Source organism: Rhineura floridana, chromosome 4 (assembly GCF_030035675.1).
Source record: "Rhineura floridana isolate rRhiFlo1 chromosome 4, rRhiFlo1.hap2, whole genome shotgun sequence".
NCBI lineage: Eukaryota > Metazoa > Chordata > Lepidosauria > Squamata > Rhineuridae > Rhineura > Rhineura floridana.
In genome coordinates, this window is record NC_084483.1 from 210,432,614 (window position 1) to 210,449,401 (window position 16,788).

The following is a 16,788-nucleotide window of genomic DNA, read 5'->3' on the forward strand; positions in this document are numbered from 1 at the left end:
CCAGTCCAACCCCCTGCTCAATGCAGGAATCCAAATCAAATCATTCCCGACAGATGGCTGTCCAGCTGCCTCTTGAAGGCCTCCAGTGTCGGAGAGCCCACTACCTCCCTAGGTAATTGGTTCCATTGTCGTATGGCTCTAACAGTTAGGAAGTTTTTCCTGATGTCCAGTCGAAATCTGGCTTCCTGCAACTTGAGCCCATTATTCCGTGTCCTGCACTCTGGGACAATCGAGAAGAGATCCTGGCCCTCCTCTGTGTGGCAACCTTTCATGTACTTGAAGAGTGCTATCATATCCCCCTCAGTCTTCTCTTCTCCAGGCTCAACATGCCCAGTTCTTTCAGTCTCTCCTCATAGGGCTTTGTTTCCAGTCCCCTGATCATCCTCGTTGCCCTCCTCTGATCCTGTTCCAGTTTGTCTGCATCCTTCTTGAAGTGCGGACACCAGAACTGGATGCAGTATTCAAGATGAGGCCAAACCAGTGTTGAATAAGTATTAAATTGTTATTGTTGTTGTTGTTATTGCCACCCTCGGCCCTTACTGGGAGGAAAGGCAGAATATAAATCAAATGTTGTTGTTGTTGTTAATAATAATAATAATAATAATAATATCCTGCCCCTCCTTCCAAAGGAACCAGGCTGTCAGACACATCAATGATAAAACATATTTTTAAACATTCTACAAGCAGTTTAAAGCATCCTAAAATAGTTGTCAGTTTCTCCCAGCATTGGGGAACTTGTCGCCCTCCAGCCTTGTTGGGCTGCAGCTCCCATCAGCCCCAAACAGCATCCCCAATAGTCAGGAATGGCAAGAGATGTAGTCAAGCAACATCTGGACCCCCCCCCCAATTCCCCACCTCTGGTTTAGGAAGTGCAGGTCCAAATGCCTGTTGCTTCTGGGTTTGCTTGACTTGTTTTATGCTGTCCTTAGAAGGCAGGAAGATATTTCAATTCTGAAGTGTACAGGATCTTTGTGAGGTCATAGAGTTGGAAGGTATCTTGGGGATAATCTAGCCCAACCCCCTGCTCAGTGCAGTAATTCAGGGTGCAACTACTATAGCACTCCTACAGAATTCAATTGCTACAAATGTCAGTCTAGTCTCAGGTTAAATGCCTACAGAGAAGGGAAGCTCACCACCTCTTGAGGCAGCCTGTTCCACTGTCCAGCAGTTCATACCATTCAGAACTTTGTCCTAATGTTTAGCTGTAATTTGCTTCCCTGTGATTTTCACTCATTTTTTCTAGTTATCTGTTGTTCCAGAGCACAGGATCATAGAAACATAGAATGACCTAGGGAGGTAGTGGGCTCTCTGACACTGGAGGCATTCAAGAGGCAGCTGGACAGCCACCTGTCAAGGATGCTTTAACTTGGATTTCTGCATTGAGCAGGGGGTTAGACTCGATGGCCTCATAGGCCCCTTCCAACTCTACGATTCTAGGATTTTTTGATCTCTTGGGCACAGCGACATCTAAACTTCTTGCTGATCTGGGAGGCTATTCAATGCTAAAGTATTGCTTTTTAATATGTTTTTTAAAAAACCTTTTCCCCCCTAAACAATATTTTTAAACCTTTTTTGTTTAAGATGTTTTTAAAGCTTTTTTTAAAAACATGTTTTTAAAGTTGTTTTGTTTTAATGTATTTTAAGGTCTGTTTTTATGATGTTTTAAAGTGTTTTTACTGCTTTTGTTTGCCGCCCTGGGCTCCTGCTGGGAGGAAGGGCGGCATATAAATAAATAAATAAATGTAGACATGGCTCACTTTGGTTCATTAATTTCATTGGGTCTACTCTGAGTAAGGCTTGGTTGAATTGTCCTACAACAGAGAGAAAACCAGCAAATGAGGTTGGATTATTTTATTTTATTTTTAATATTTTTTAGGCCCACATTGCCATATAAAACAATAATTATTCAGTTTCCGGAAGGGTGGCAACCATGTTAGTCTCTTGCAGCAAAAAACAACAAAAGGCCCCTTGTGGCCCCTTCAGGATTTAACAGATATATTATTATGTTGCAGGCTTTTGTGAGATACAGTCTGCTTTATCAGGATGCAATGCATCTAGTGTCACCCTGAATAAATTAAGGCCATTGTGATACTGCTTAGTATGTATAAAAACATCTCTTAAATGGAGTACACAGGCCTGGCACCAGTGGGTGTACAGGCTGTGTACAGGCCCGAGGGCCCCTGGGGACTCAGAAGAGCTCCTGCCTAAATCCATGGGCTGTGGCTCGGATGGTGAAACTCTGCAATCCATACCAGCGTCAGGTCACAGGGCATGTTTTGTGGCCTGGGATGCAGGGTTGATGTGTGTCGCGAGTCACGCCCTGTGACCTGACACTGGTGTGGATCTCAGACTGGGAGCTCCATCCTTCCAGACAGCATCCCCACAATGCAGCCAGTGCAGGCTTAATTAGCCCTGGCCGCCTTGCCTTCCACGTTGCCTGTCGGTGCTTGCGAAGGCATGCGCACGTAGCGCATTAACACCCTGACGTGAAGAAGTGGGAGGCAGGGCCTACTTAAGCCCATGCTGGCTGCATTGGCGGGGGTGTGTGTGTTGGTGCCTCAGGGCCCTCTCGCGCCTGGCGCCGGCCCTGGATGTACAACGAGAAGCATAGTAATGCAGGTATACAGTAAAACCAGCAGGAGAAACAGCCGTAAAAGTACAAAAAAGCAATAAAACATTGTGATGTACAAAAAGAGAGGATCCCACTTTAATGCTCAGGGAAAGCCTGGGCAAAGAGATCCATCTTCAAAAGACATCTGAAGTAGGTAACTAATGGTGCTTCCCACATGGTGAGAGGGAGGAGCAGTCCAAAGAACGAGGCCAACTTCCCTCTTCCAACAAGCCTTTTAAGTTGAGACCTAGCCCAGTCTGCGTCTGTGTTAGAATTGCTTTTAATATGTCTTTTAATATGTTTTTTTTTTAAAGATGTTTTTAAAGTTTTTTTTTTAATGTTTTTAACGTTGTTTTGTTTTAATGTATTTTAAGGTCTTTTTATGATGTTTTAATGTGTTTTTGTGTTTCTGTTTGCTGCCCTGGGCTCCTGCTGGAAGGAAGGGTGGGGTATAAATAAAATAGTAAATAAATAAGGTCAACATCAGAAATTGATCCTTTTATGGGTCACCACCATACGTTGGTCTGTAGGCAGTGCCAGGAACAACTTCCCAGATGATCAGCCAGGTCCATATAAGGACAGGCAGTCTTTCAGGGAACCAGGCCCCGAGTTGTTCAGGGTTTAATATGTTAATAACATGACCTTGACCATGGCTTGGTAGATAATCGGCAGCCATTGCAGTTCTCTCAGCGTGGGTGTGGTGTGCACCTCCAGGTTTCCCCATTTAATACCCTGCCTGCACCTTACATCTGGTTGGAGTGGAAGGGAGTTGTGAACAGTGCAGAACTGTGATAATTACATTATGATGATGTAATACTGTGATAATTATTAACAGTGGCCATTCACGAAAAAATAATAACACATACATACTACCATTGGTAAGCCATATCACATATACAATGTGATTAAAAATGTTTGTCAGTTCAGTCCACGAGTGATAGCACTGAACCCTTTGTTGAATGGTAATTCAACAATTGCATGTTGCAGTCTTAGTTTGAAATTCCTTTCTTCCAGTTGTTGTTGTATATAAAGAATATAAAGATCAAATAAGGAACAGATTTGAGGCTTTAAATGTAATTGACAGAGAACCAGAACTATGGAGTGAAGTTAGAGACATTATCAGGGAAGAATGCAAAAAGACAGTATCTGTAGTTAAAAAGAGAGAAAGACCTCAATGGATGACTGAAGAAACTCTTCAAATGGTTAAAGAGAGAAGGAAAACAAAAGGAGACAGAAACACGGTCAGAACTCTAAATGCAACAATACAGCGACTAGTATGTAGAGACAAAGAACTAGCTTCAGAATTGTATTACTGACAACTCTACTAAATATTGTAATTTTGCATTGTGCTGTACTGGTTATATTGTTTTTATTGTATCATATTTTACCATGTATTTTATCGTGCTTTATTGTACGCCGCCTAGAGTGGCCATTGGCCAGATAGGCGGCCTATAAATTAAAGTTTATAAGTTTATTATTATTACAATAGTTATTGTATAGAAATAGAAGAGGACAACAAAAAGGGAAAAACAAGAACCCTATTTCAAAAGATTAGAGAAATGGAAGGGAAATTTAAACCATGAGTAAAATGTAAATGTACTGCCTTCAAGTCGATTCCAACTTATGGCGACCCTATGAACAGGGTTTTCATGAAGCTGAGAGGCAGTGACTAGCCAGGGTCACCCAGGGAGCTTCATGGCTGTGTGGGGATTCGAACCCTGGTCTCCCAGGTCCTAGTCCAACACCTTAACCACTAATCAACAGGGGAACACACTGACTGACCGAGATGAAATAAAAGGAAGATGGAAGCAATACACTGAAGAACTCTACAAAAGAGATGCAAGGATGACAGATTCATTCATGGAGGAACCATATTATGAAGAACCAGAAATTTTAGAATGTGAGGTGAAAGGTGCTCTTAAAATACTTGGAACAAATCACCAGGAACAGATGGCATACCAATAGAGTTGCTACAAGCTACTGAAACGGAAACTGTCCAAATTTTGACAAACATTTGTCAAGAAATATGGAAACTAAACAATGGCCCACAGACTGGAAGCGTTCAGTATATATCCCAATTCCAAAGAAAGGGGATCCCAGGGAATGCAGTAACTATTGAACTATTGCCTTAATATCCCATGCAAGTAAAGTAATGCTCAAGATTCTACAACAAAGGCTCTTACCATATATTGAGCGAGAAATGCCAGACGTCCAAGCTAGATTTAGAAAGGGAAGAGGCACCAGAGATCATATTGCAAACATATGTTGGATAAATGAACGGAGCAAGGAATTTCAGAAGAAAATCACCCTGTGCTTTATAGATTACAGCAAAGCCTTTGACTGTATAAATCATGGAAAACTGTGGAATTCTTTAAAAGAAATGGGGATGCCACAGCATCTGTTCGTCCTGATGTGCAACCTATACTCTGGACAAGAGGCTACTGTAAGGACAGAATATGGAGAAACTGATTGGTTCCTAATTGGAAAGGGTGTGAGACAGGGGTGTATTTTATCACCCTATTTATTTAATCTATATGCAGAACATGTCATATGGAAAGCGGGATTGGACCAAGATGAAGGAGGTGTGGAAATTAGAGGGAGAAATACCAATAATTTAAGATATGCAGACGATACCATACTACTAGCAGAAACCAGTAACGATGTGAAACAAATGTTGATGAAAGTGAAAGAGGAAAGCACAAAAGCAGGACTACAGCTGAACGTCAAAAAGACTAAAGTAATGACAACAGAAGATTTATGTAACTTGAAAGTTGACAGTGAGGACATTGAACTTGTCAAGGATTATCAATACCTCGGCACAGTCATTAATCAAAATGGAAACAATAGTCAAGAAATCAGAAGAAGGCTAGGACTGGGAGAGCAGCTATGAGAGAACTAGAAAATGTCATCAGATGCAAAGATGTATCACTGACCACCAAACTCAGGATCATTCAGACCGGGGTATTCCCAATCTCTATGTATGGGTGTGAAAGTTGGACAGTGACAAAAAAGCAGATAAGAGAAAAATGAACTCATTTGAAATGTGGTGTTGGAGGAGAGCTTTGTGCATACCATGGACTGCAAAAAAGACAATTGGGTGTTAGAACAAATTAAACATAAGAACATAAGAAGAGCCTGCTGGATCAGGCCAGTGGCCCATCTAGTCCAGCATCCTGTTCTCACAGTGGCCAACCAGGTGCCGAGGGGAAGCCCGCAAGCAGGACCCGAGTGCAAGAACACTCTCCCCTCCTGAGGCTTCCGGCAACTGGTTTTCAGAAGCATGCTGCCTCTGACTAGGGTGGCAGAGCACAGCCATCATGGCTAGTAGCCATTGATAGCCCTGTCCTCCATGAATTTGTCTAATCTTCTTTTAAAGCCGTCCAAGCTGGTGGCCATTACTGCATCTTGTGGGAGCAAATTCCATAGTTTAACTGTGCGCTGAGTAAAGAAGTACTTCCTTTTGTCTGTCCTGAATCTTCCAACATTCAGCTTCTTTGAATGTCCACGAGTTCTAGTATTATGAAAGAGGGAGAAGAACTTTTCTCTGTCCACTTTCTCAATGCCATGCATAATTTTATACACTTCTATCATGTCTCCTGTGACCCGCCTTTTCTCTAAACTAAAAAGCCCCAAATGCTGCAACCTTTCCTCGTAAGGGAGTCGCTCCATCCCCTTGATCATTCTGGTTGCCCTCTTCTGAACCTTTTCCAACTCTATAATATCCTTTTTGAGATGAGGCGACCAGAACTGTACACAGTATTCCAAATGCGGCCGCACCATAGATTTATACAACGGCATTATGATATCGGCTGTTTTATTTTCAATACCTTTCCTAATTATCACTAGCATGGAATTCGCCTTTTTCACACCTGCCACACACTGGGTCGACATTTTCACCGTGCTGTCCACTACAACCCCGAGGTCTCTCTCCTGGTCGGTCACCGCCAGTTCAGACCCCATGAGCGTATATGTGAAATTAAGATTTTTTGCTCCAATATGCATAATTTTACACTTGTTTATATTGAATTGCATTTGCCATTTTTCTGCCCATTCACTCAGTTTGGAGAGGTCTTTTTGGAGCTCTTCGCAATCCCTTTTTGTTTTAACAACCCTGAACAATTTAGTGTCATCAGCAAACTTGGCCACTTCACTGCTCACTGCTAATTCTAGGTCATTAATGAACAAGTTGAAAAGTACAGGTCCCAATACCGATCCTTGAGGGACTCCACTTTCTACAGCCCTCCATTGGGAGAACTGTCCGTTTATTCCTACTCTCTGCTTTCTGCTTCTTAACCAATTCCTTATCCACAAGAGGACCTCTCCTCTTATTCCATGACTGCTAAGCTTCCTCAGAAGCCTTTGGTGAGGTACCTTGTCAAACGCTTTTTGAAAGTGTAAGTATACTATGTCCACTGGATCACCTCTATCTATATGCTTGTTGACACTCTCAAAGAATTCTAATAGGTTACTGAGACAGGACTTTCCCTTGCAGAAGCCATGCTGGCTCTGCTTCAGCAAGGCTTGTTCTTCTATGTGCTTAGTTAATCTAGCTTTAATCATACTTTCTACCAGTTTTCCAGGGACAGAAGTTAAGCTAACTGGCCTGTAATTTCCGGGATCCCCTCTGGATCCCTTTTTGAAGATTGGCGTTACATTTGCCACTTTCCAGTCCTCAGGCACGGAGGAGGACCTGAGGGACAAGTTACATATTTTAGTTAGCAGATCAGCAATTTCACCTTTGAGTTCTTTGAGAACTCTCGGGTGGATGCCATCCGGGCCCGGTGATTTGTCAGTTTTTATATTGTCCATTAAGCTTAGATCTTCCTCTCTCGTTACCACTATTTGTCTCAGTTCCTCAGAATCCCTTCCTGCAAATGTTAGTTCAGGTTCAGGGATCTACCCTATATCTTCCACTGTGGAGACAGATGCAAAGAATTCATTTAGCTTCTCTGCAATCTCCTTATCGTTCTTTAGGACACCTTTGACTCCCTTATCATCCAAGGGTCCAATCACCTCCCTAGATGGCCTCCTGCTTTGAATGTATTTACAGAATTTTTTGTTGTTGGTTTTTATGTTCTTAGCAATGTGCTCCTCAAATTCTTTTTTAGCATCCCTTATTGTCTTCTTGCATTTCTTTTGCCAGAGTTTGTGTTCTTTTTTATTTTCTTCATTTGGACAAGACTTCCATTTTTTGAAGGAAGACTTTTTGCCTCTAAGAGCTTCCTTGACTTTGCTCGTTAACCATGCTGGCATCTTCTTGGCCCTGGCGGTACCTTTTCTGATCTGCGGTATGCACTCCAGTTGAGCTTCTAATATAGTGTTTTTAAACAACTTCCAAGCATTTTCGAGTGATGTGACCCTCTGGACTTTGTTTTTCAGCTTTCTTTTTACCAATCCCCTCATTTTTGTGAAGTTTCCTCTTTTGAAGTCAAATGTGACTGTGTTGGATTTTCTTGGCAATTGGCCAGTTACGTGTATGTTTAATTTAATAGCACTGTGGTCACTGCTCCCAATCGGTTCAACAACACTTACATCTCGCACCAGGTCCCGGTCCCCACTGAGGATTAAGTCCAGGGTTGCCGTCCCTCTGGTCGGTTCCATGACCAACTGGTCTAGGGAATAGTCATTTAGAATATCTAGAAACTTTGCTTCTTTGCCATGACTGGAACACATATGCAGCCAGTCTATGTCCGGGTAGTTGAAGTCACCCATTACTACCACATTTCCTAGTTTGGATGCTTCCTCAATTTCATATCTCATCTCCAGGTCTCCCTGAGCATTTTGATCAGGGGGACGATAGATCGTTCCCAGTATTAAGTCCCTCCTGGGGCATGGTATCACCACCCACAAGGATTCTGTGGAGGAGTCTGCCTCTTTTGGGGTTTCGAGCTTGCTGGATTCAATGCCTTCTTTCACGTATAGAGCGACTCCGCCACCAATACGTCCTTCCCTGTCCTTCCGATATAGTTTATATCCAGGGATAACCGTATCCCACTGGTTTTCTCCATTCCACCAGGTCTCCGTTATGCTCACTATATCAATGCTCTCCTCTAAGACCAAGCACTCCAGTTCTCCCATCTTGGTTCGCAGGCTCCTAGCATTAGCGTACAGGCACTTGTAAGCAGTGTCTCTCTTCAAGTGTCTTTGGCACTTGTGGTTAGGCCTGTGGTAATTTTGCTCTTCTGAATTTATATCCTGTGCCCCTGCTCTCGCAATGCCTACTTTTAGGCCTACCCCTTTTAAAATTTCATCATTTCTTTGGTTTTTATCCCGGGGGGAGGTTTATTCCGAACCGGACCTTTCTCAGCTCCTGTCGGGTTTCCCCCCTCAGTCAGTTTAAAAGCTGCTCTGCCACCTTTTTAATTTTAAGTGCCAGCAGTCTGGTTCCATTCTGGTTCAAGTGGAGCCCATCCCTTTTGTACAGGCCCGGCTTGTCCCAAAATGTTCCCCAGTGCCTAACAAATCCGAACCCTTCCACCCGACACCATCGTCTCATCCACGCATTGAGACTGCGAAGCTGGGCCTGTCTGGCTGGTCCTGCGCGTGGAACCGGTAGCATTTCAGAGAAAGCCACCTTGGAGGACTTGGCTTTCAGCATCCTACCTAGCAACCTAAATTTTGCTTCCAGGACCTCACGGCTGCATTTCCCCATGTCATTGGTGCCAACGTGCACCACGACCACTGACTCCTCCCCAGCACTGTCTACCAAACTATCTAAACGACGGGCGATATCCGCAACCTTCGCACCAGGCAGGCAAAACACCTTGTGGTCTACATGCCCATCACACACCCCACTGTCTATGTTCCTAATGATCGAATCACCCACTACAAGGATCCCTCCTGCCCCTGGAGATATATCCTCGGCACGAGAGGATAGCTGCTCATCCCCCAAGGAATGGGTCCCTTCTAAGGGATCGTTTCCCTCTTCCTCAGCTGGATGCTCTCCTTCCCCAAGACCATAGTTGTCCATGATAGCAGGAGAGCTATCATCGTTGGAGTGGGATACAGCTATAACGTCCCTGAAGGCCTCCTCCACACACCTCTCTGCCTCTCTCAGCTTTTCCAGGTCCGCCACCTTGGCCTCAAGGAAATGAAGTCGTTCCCGGAGAGCCAGGAGCTCATTGCACCGAGAGCATACCCACGACTTCTGTCCAACAGGCAGATAGTCGTACATGCTGCAGGCGGTGCAAAACACTGGAAAGCCCCCACACCCCTGCTGGCTTCTTACCTGCATAGTTTTGTTTAAGGTTTATTACGTCAATGGGTTGGAGACTGCGGTTTAGTTGAGGTCAGGGAACAGACGGGCAGAGTGGGGGGCCCTGGCCTCCTCGCCCTGCTGCCGAACTCGCTCTGCTGCTTAACTCGCCTTGACGCTTCGTCAGCTGGGGCTCCCTCTAGCTCGTGGAGCAGGCTCCCTCGCTAGGGTGCTCTGACTTTATATGTGTGGCTGGTTCCTCCCAGCTACTGCTGCCAGCCAATGATGTGTTACTTGAGGCTGATGGCTATCAGCTGGGGCTTAACTCTTTAGTATTCTCTCAGGCTTCCTTCCTGAGCGAGGGGCGGGGCTGTTTAAGCTTTTGGCTGCTTTTAATCTCAGCAAGGGGCTGCGCCTTCCAGGCAAGTCTTTTGTGTTTGTTGTTTTCCCACCTAGAACAGCCTGACCTTTCTTTAACCTAGGGAAACAGAGCTTGTGGTTGTGTTTCAGGAAGGCTGAAGCTGCCCTTTTTAGCAAGGACTGAGCTGACTCTCTCCCTGTATGTGTCGGTGGAGTTTCCTTTTCCCCCTTCTCTCCGACTGGAATTTAGCCTTGTTTACAGTGTCCCCTGAAGCTTTCCTGCTAGGGTGGTGTTGAAAACTAGCTTTCTATGGGCTTCCTTCTCCTAGGATCTGTCTCCTAAGATATCGGTTCTTTCAGGATTTGGCTCCTAGCTCACGGTGACCTTGGGCTGCCCTTATTAGTTATTTCTCTGAGCTGTTTTACTTCAATTAAATAATGGAATAAATGGGAGCTACTTACCCTCTTTTCACTTTGCTGCTTAACTCGCCTTGACGCTTCGTCAGCTGGGGCTCCCTCTAGCTCGTGGAGCAGGCTCCCTCGCTAGGGTGCTCTCAATTAAACCAGAACTATCACTAGAAGCTAAAATGATGAAACTGAGGTTATCTTACTTTGGACACATCATGAGAAGACATGATTCACTAGAAAAGACAGTAATGCTGGCGAAAACAGAAGGGAGTAGGAAAAGAGGAAGGCCAAACAAGAGATGGATTGATTCCATAAAGGAAGCCACAGACCTGAACTTACAAGATCTGAACAGGGTGGTTCATGACAGATGCTACTGGAGGTCACTGATTCATAGGGTTGCCATAAGTTGTAATCAACTTGAAGGCACATAACAACAATAATTATGATTGCTTTGTTGGTCTTCTTTAGCTTTACTCTGATTTTCGATACGACCTGTTCATGATCTGTACCGCAGTCTGGTCTTGTTTTTGCAGAAAGTATGGAACTTCTCCACCTTCTGCTACCAATTATATAATCAATGTGATTCCTATATTGACCATTTGGTGATATCCACGTGTACAGTTGTCTTTTTGGTTGCTCAAAAAATGTGTTTGCAAGAAACAAATTATTGGCTTCACAGAATTCAATAAGCCTTTCTCCTGCTTCATTTCTGTCTCCTAAGACCCATTTCCCCGCAATTCCTAATTCTTCTCTGTTCCCTACTTTTGCATTCCAATCCCCCATGATTATCAGCACATCTTGTTTTGGTGTGTGATCAATTTCTTCCTGTACTTTTGCGTGAAATCTCTCCAATTCTTCTTCTTCTGCATTTGCTGTTGGAGCATAGACTTGGATGATGGTTATGTTGATAGGTTTCCTGTTTAATCTCATTGATATCACTTGCTCAGACCTTGCGCTGGAGCTCCTAATTGCTTTTACTACATCACTTCTCCATCACATTTCTTCCAGTATGACCCCCTTAGGTCACTTAGAGTGTCCTGAAGGGACTGGAAAATGTCTTCTTACTGGTTTTAGAACATTGCCGTTTCTTATGTCAGATTTGTGTGCATTTGCTCTTTCGCAAATAGTTTTTATTTTATTTTTCATTCATTCATTCATTATTCTTTTGTATAGAATTTGTTAGTCTTTTTAAGTGTGTCAAGGGGTTTTGTTAAGAAATTTTTTGCTAACTTGGACTCCCCTTGGGAAGAAGGGTGGGATATAAATTTAATCTTGAGGCTATGTCTGCATTTGAAAAGGTCTGGAAAGTGACTGTGTAAAAATGGCTTTGTGTTTCAGTCAAAATCTTGACATGAATAAAGAAAGTGCAAAGTGACTGTTCTGTTGGCTGTGGAAAGCCCGTTGGTTTCCCTGCAGCGTGTTAGAATCCATTCCAGCACAGAGATAATGAATGAAACAATTAAGTTCCAATGTTCAGATCATGTTGTCACTTTCTATGCAACGTTGTTTACGAAAGCAAACTGTAGCTGAAGGGGGACTTCAATTTCTGCTGGTGATGCAGAAGCCAGGAAGTAGCTACGTCTGTGTCAGGGAATACTTTTCTTTTTCTCTGTGTTCACCTTCTGTGTTTAATAACAACTTTCCTGTTCAAACTGCCTTAAAGGCAGTAGAATATATTTGGTTCTTGCTTTTGCCTTTTCAAAAAGCAATTGCAAGAGGTTTTCTCTCATAGATATTTTACAAATGTTGGTAGGAGCTTTCCACTACTAATGTTCTTTCCTTTTGGGAGCTGTAGGCCACGCTTCCTTGGATAAATGTGAGGAGGTGGAGGAGACGTTCAAACAGTTTTTATCTTGACTTAGGGAGGCTCACTGTTGCAACATTTTAAAGCCACACTTATTCTTGGAAGTGGTCCAGTTTTCTGAATGCACAGGCAGTCCTCATGTGCTATCTCAGGGTCTCCTCTGAAGCAGTGAGGAAGCTCAGGGCAGCCTTTAGAAAGTCAGTCTCCTCTCCAGGAGAGCCTGCACATTGGAGACATAAGGCCCCTGTGTGAAACTCCTATATCAAACCTACATTTTCTTAACCTAACAGAAGCAAGCATACTGATAGCAATTTTAGTCCAGTCCTCTCAGTTCCCAGCTGCTGCTTTCCAGTACTGTGCCAGACTCAGTCTAAGCAAACCGGTTTCAACCCTGGACTGGTGGTTGGGCATGTTCATGGCCCTTCACTGCCATTGGCGTCTCAAAGCATAACAGAACTTTTCTCTCTTTCCTTGGTAATGGGCACACTGGAGGGGTGGGGCTGTTCAGATCCATGTAGCATTATAAATTGCACACACACAGACATATAATTTTCAAAAATAAGATCACATTTACTTATTTATTTATAAAATGTAAATCCCACCCCTCACTGTAATTTATGGCAGGGCAGACTACAGACTAAAAGAAACATCCAAAAAATAATACAATTCTTTGAACTAAAACACACAGTTCAGTAAAGCACCACAAAAAATCCACATATAGTAATACCTACAATGATCAGCAGGCTTGGAGGAAGAGGAAGGTTTTCAGCTGGGCCTGAAAAGTTGCACAGTGCCTGTGCTATCTGGATCTCGGGGGAGGGGTCAGGTATGTGAAAACCAACACCTTGAATTGGGCTCCGTAAAGTGTAGGCAACCAGAGCAGAGGCTCATTAACATTGTGGCAGCTGTGTTTTCACTATCTGCTGTCTCCAAGATGTTTCCAAGGGCAGCCCCACGTAGAACACATTGCAATAGTCTAAATGGGAGGTTTCTAGAGCATGGATTAGTGTGGCACGGCCATCCTTCTCCAGGAACAGTCATAGCTGGGGAGCTATTTGGAGCCAGAAATAGGCACTCCACGCCACTGTGCCTACCTGAGCCACAGGCAACAAGAGTACAGTCAAGGAGTGCCCCCCATGCTGCGCACCAGAATGTTCAGAGTGAGCACAACCCCTTTCGGAACAGGCCACCTTCCTGTTTCACAAGCTTGCAGCTGTCACATCTGGCAGATTCCTTCGTCCCTAGACTGAAGGAGTAGCAGGCACCCAGAGGAGCCCAGGATGCTCCTCTTTTCTGTTTCAAAAGCAGCTGGCCTGACTGGTTCTGCTCCTCAGCTCAGCCACAGAGCTAGCTGCACACCAGGAAGGATGAGTGCTTTCTTTAACCCTTCCCCTACCCTTCCACTTTTTCCTAGGGACCTCAGCAGAGGAGGGAAGTTTCTGCTAGGCATGTTGACTATTTTTTAAAAAGCTTTTCTAGGCCTCCATGCCAACCAGAGCAAGAAAATAATTGTTTTTTTTTTCTTCCCTCTTCCACAGCAGGGTTTTTCCTTTCTGGTGGGGAATTGGAGGGAGCAGAAGACAAATGTTCCCATCGGGGCTTGCCTTATTCCCCCCCCTCACTTCCTCTCTTGCTCATTGATTGCTGCCTTGTGCAGTTAGGGAGATAACAGCTCTTCAAATTATGCTGCCCTTAGTTGTGCAGTTCCTTAGGCAAGAGGTGTGGGACAGCGGGGGCCTTGCATGAGGAAGAGGGGATTCTGGTTGCATGTTGGGTTCTGCCTTGTGGTGGTAGTGATGATGATGGTTAAATGTACATCCCGCTCTTCCTCCCAGAAGGCAAGTTTGCTTATTACTCCAGTCGCAGTAGGGCAAGAGGACATCTGCGGTCGGCTTCTTTTCTGCAAACAGCCGTAATTGCTTCTCATAGAATCATAGAATCATAGAGTTGGAAGGGGCTTTGTAGGCCATCGAGTCCAACCCCCTGCTCACAGCAGGAAATCCACAGCTAGAGCATCTCCCGCAGATAGCTGTCCAGCCTCTGCTTGAAGACATCCAGCAAAGGGGATCCCACCACCTCCCTAGGCAGTTGGTTCCATTGCCGAACTGCCCTTACTGTCAAGAAGTTCCTTCTAATGTCCAATCTGAATCTACGCTCCTGCAACTTAAAACCATTAGACCGAGTCCTACCCTCTGGGGCAGCAGAGAACAAATCTGTACCCTCCTCTATGTGACAGCCCTTCAGGTACTTAAAGAGTGCAATCATGTCACCCCTCAGCCTTCTCTTCACCAGACTGAACATGCCAAGTTCCTTCAACCTTGCCTCATAAGACTTGTTCTCCATACCGGCTATCATCCTCGTCGCCCTCTTCTGAACCTGCTCTAACTTGTCTATATCTTTCTTAAAATGAGGTGCCCAGAACTGAACGCAGTATTCCAGATGAGGCCTGACTAATGCAGAATATAGTGGGACTATTACTTCCCTCGACCTGGAAACTATAGCTCTGTTTGTGCAGCCCAAAACTGCATTTGCCTTTTTTGCCGCAGCATCACACTGCTGGGTCATGTTCAACTTGCGATCCACTACAGTTCCAAGGTCCTTCTCACACGGACTACTGCTAAGCCGGGTATTTCCCATCCTGTACCTGTGTTCTCCCTCTCTTTTGGACAAGGCAGCGTCTGGCCGGCCACCCTTTTAGAAGAGCTTGGCTTTGTTGTTGTTATGTGTCTTCAAGTCAATTACGACTTGTGGCGACCCTATGAATCAGCGACCTCCAATAGCCTCTATAGCTATGAGAAAACTAGAAAAGGTCCTCAAATGCAAAGATGTATCACTGAACACTAAGTCAGGATCATTCAGACCATGGTATTCCCAATCTCTATGTATGGATGTGAAAGCTGGACAGTGAAAAAATAAACTCATTTAAAATGTGGTGTTGGAGAAGAGCTTTGTGGATACCATGGACTGCGAAAAAGGCAAATAATTGGGTGTTTGAACAAATTAAACCAGAACTGTCACTAGAAGCTAAAATGATGAAACTGAGGTTATCATACTTTGGACGCATCATGAGAGAAGACATGATTCACTAGAGAAGGCAATAATGCTGGGAAAAACAGAAGGGAGTAGGAAAAGAGGAAGGCCAAACAAGAGATGGATTGATTCTATAAAGGAAGCCGCAGACCTGAACTTACAAGATCTGAACAGGGTGGTTCATGACAGATGCTCTTGGAGGTCGCTGATTCATAGAGTCGCCATAAGTCGTAATCGACTTGAAGGCACATAACAACAACAACAGAACAAATAAAACCAGAACTATCACTAGAAGCTAAAATGATGAACCTGAGGTTATCATGCTTTGGACACATAATGGGAAGACCTGATTCATTAGAAAAGACAATAAGGCTGGGAAAAACAGAAGGGAGTAGAAGAAGAGGAAGACCAAACAAGAGACGTATTGATTCCATAAAGGAAGCCACAGTCCTGAACTTACAAGATCTGAACAGGGTGGTTCACGACAGACGCTCTTGGAGGTCGCTGATTCATAGGGTCCCTATAAGTCATAATTGACTTGAAGGCACATAACAACAACAACAATAAGCCAGATACTTAAAACTAACATTCAGAGGGAAATGGAGTTGTTTGCAAGCATTTATGTGCACTGTGTGTATTGTGTTTAGGTTTTGAGCCTGCCATGTTGCAAAGGGTTGGGGGCCAGTAATGTGACATCTGTCCATCTGCAGCAGCCGTCATCAGTCTGGTGCCCTCCAGATGTTGCTGGAGTACAGCTGGCTGGGACTGTTGGTAGTTGTAGTCCAAGAACATCTGGAAGGAGCCCAGTTGGCAAAGGTTGATCTGCTCAGAGACCTTGCGTACCTGCCTTCATTTCTCCTGATTGCACCGCTCTGTGATGTTGGCTAGGGTGAAATCATGACTCTTCATCTCTAAATCCAGGTCTCTGAATGCTGCCCCACACAGGTCCTTCATGACCACCAACATCCAAACAGAAAGGTCTTGCAGATATCAGCAGGTGCCTCCTTTGGTCCAGTGATGTCTTGGGATTCTTTGAGCAAAGAGCAACCCATAAAGAGGCCACTAGGATAGGCTTCGCCTGCTGATGCCAGAGGGAGAAGTTCTGGACTTGCAAACCCAGAAACGAAAGGCACCAATCTAAGGAACAGAAGGGAGAAAGAGAGAGATTACTGTTGTGGCCCAGGGCTTTTAGGGTCAAAGACCTTCACTCCAGGCAACTGAATATATTGGAAGGCTATGCTTGAAAAGCATGCAAAAAACTAACTTGTGGCACAGCTGATGGAGGAATAATGTCTTTGAATGTCTTGTGCTAAAAACATGCTGGGTATTTTTTGTAATGATGTGGCTGTGGTAGTTGTTGAGGCTTGCTCCTCTGGACAA

The 16,788-nt window shown here is 44.3% G+C and overlaps 1 protein-coding gene across 2 annotated transcripts in view; it reads left to right on the forward strand.

The window, feature by feature from the left end:
- The window catches only part of DTNB (dystrobrevin beta), a 139,330-nt gene that overhangs the window by 71,531 nt on the left and 51,011 nt on the right, over nucleotides 1–16,788 (forward strand). The gene's annotated exons all lie outside the window — the stretch shown is intronic.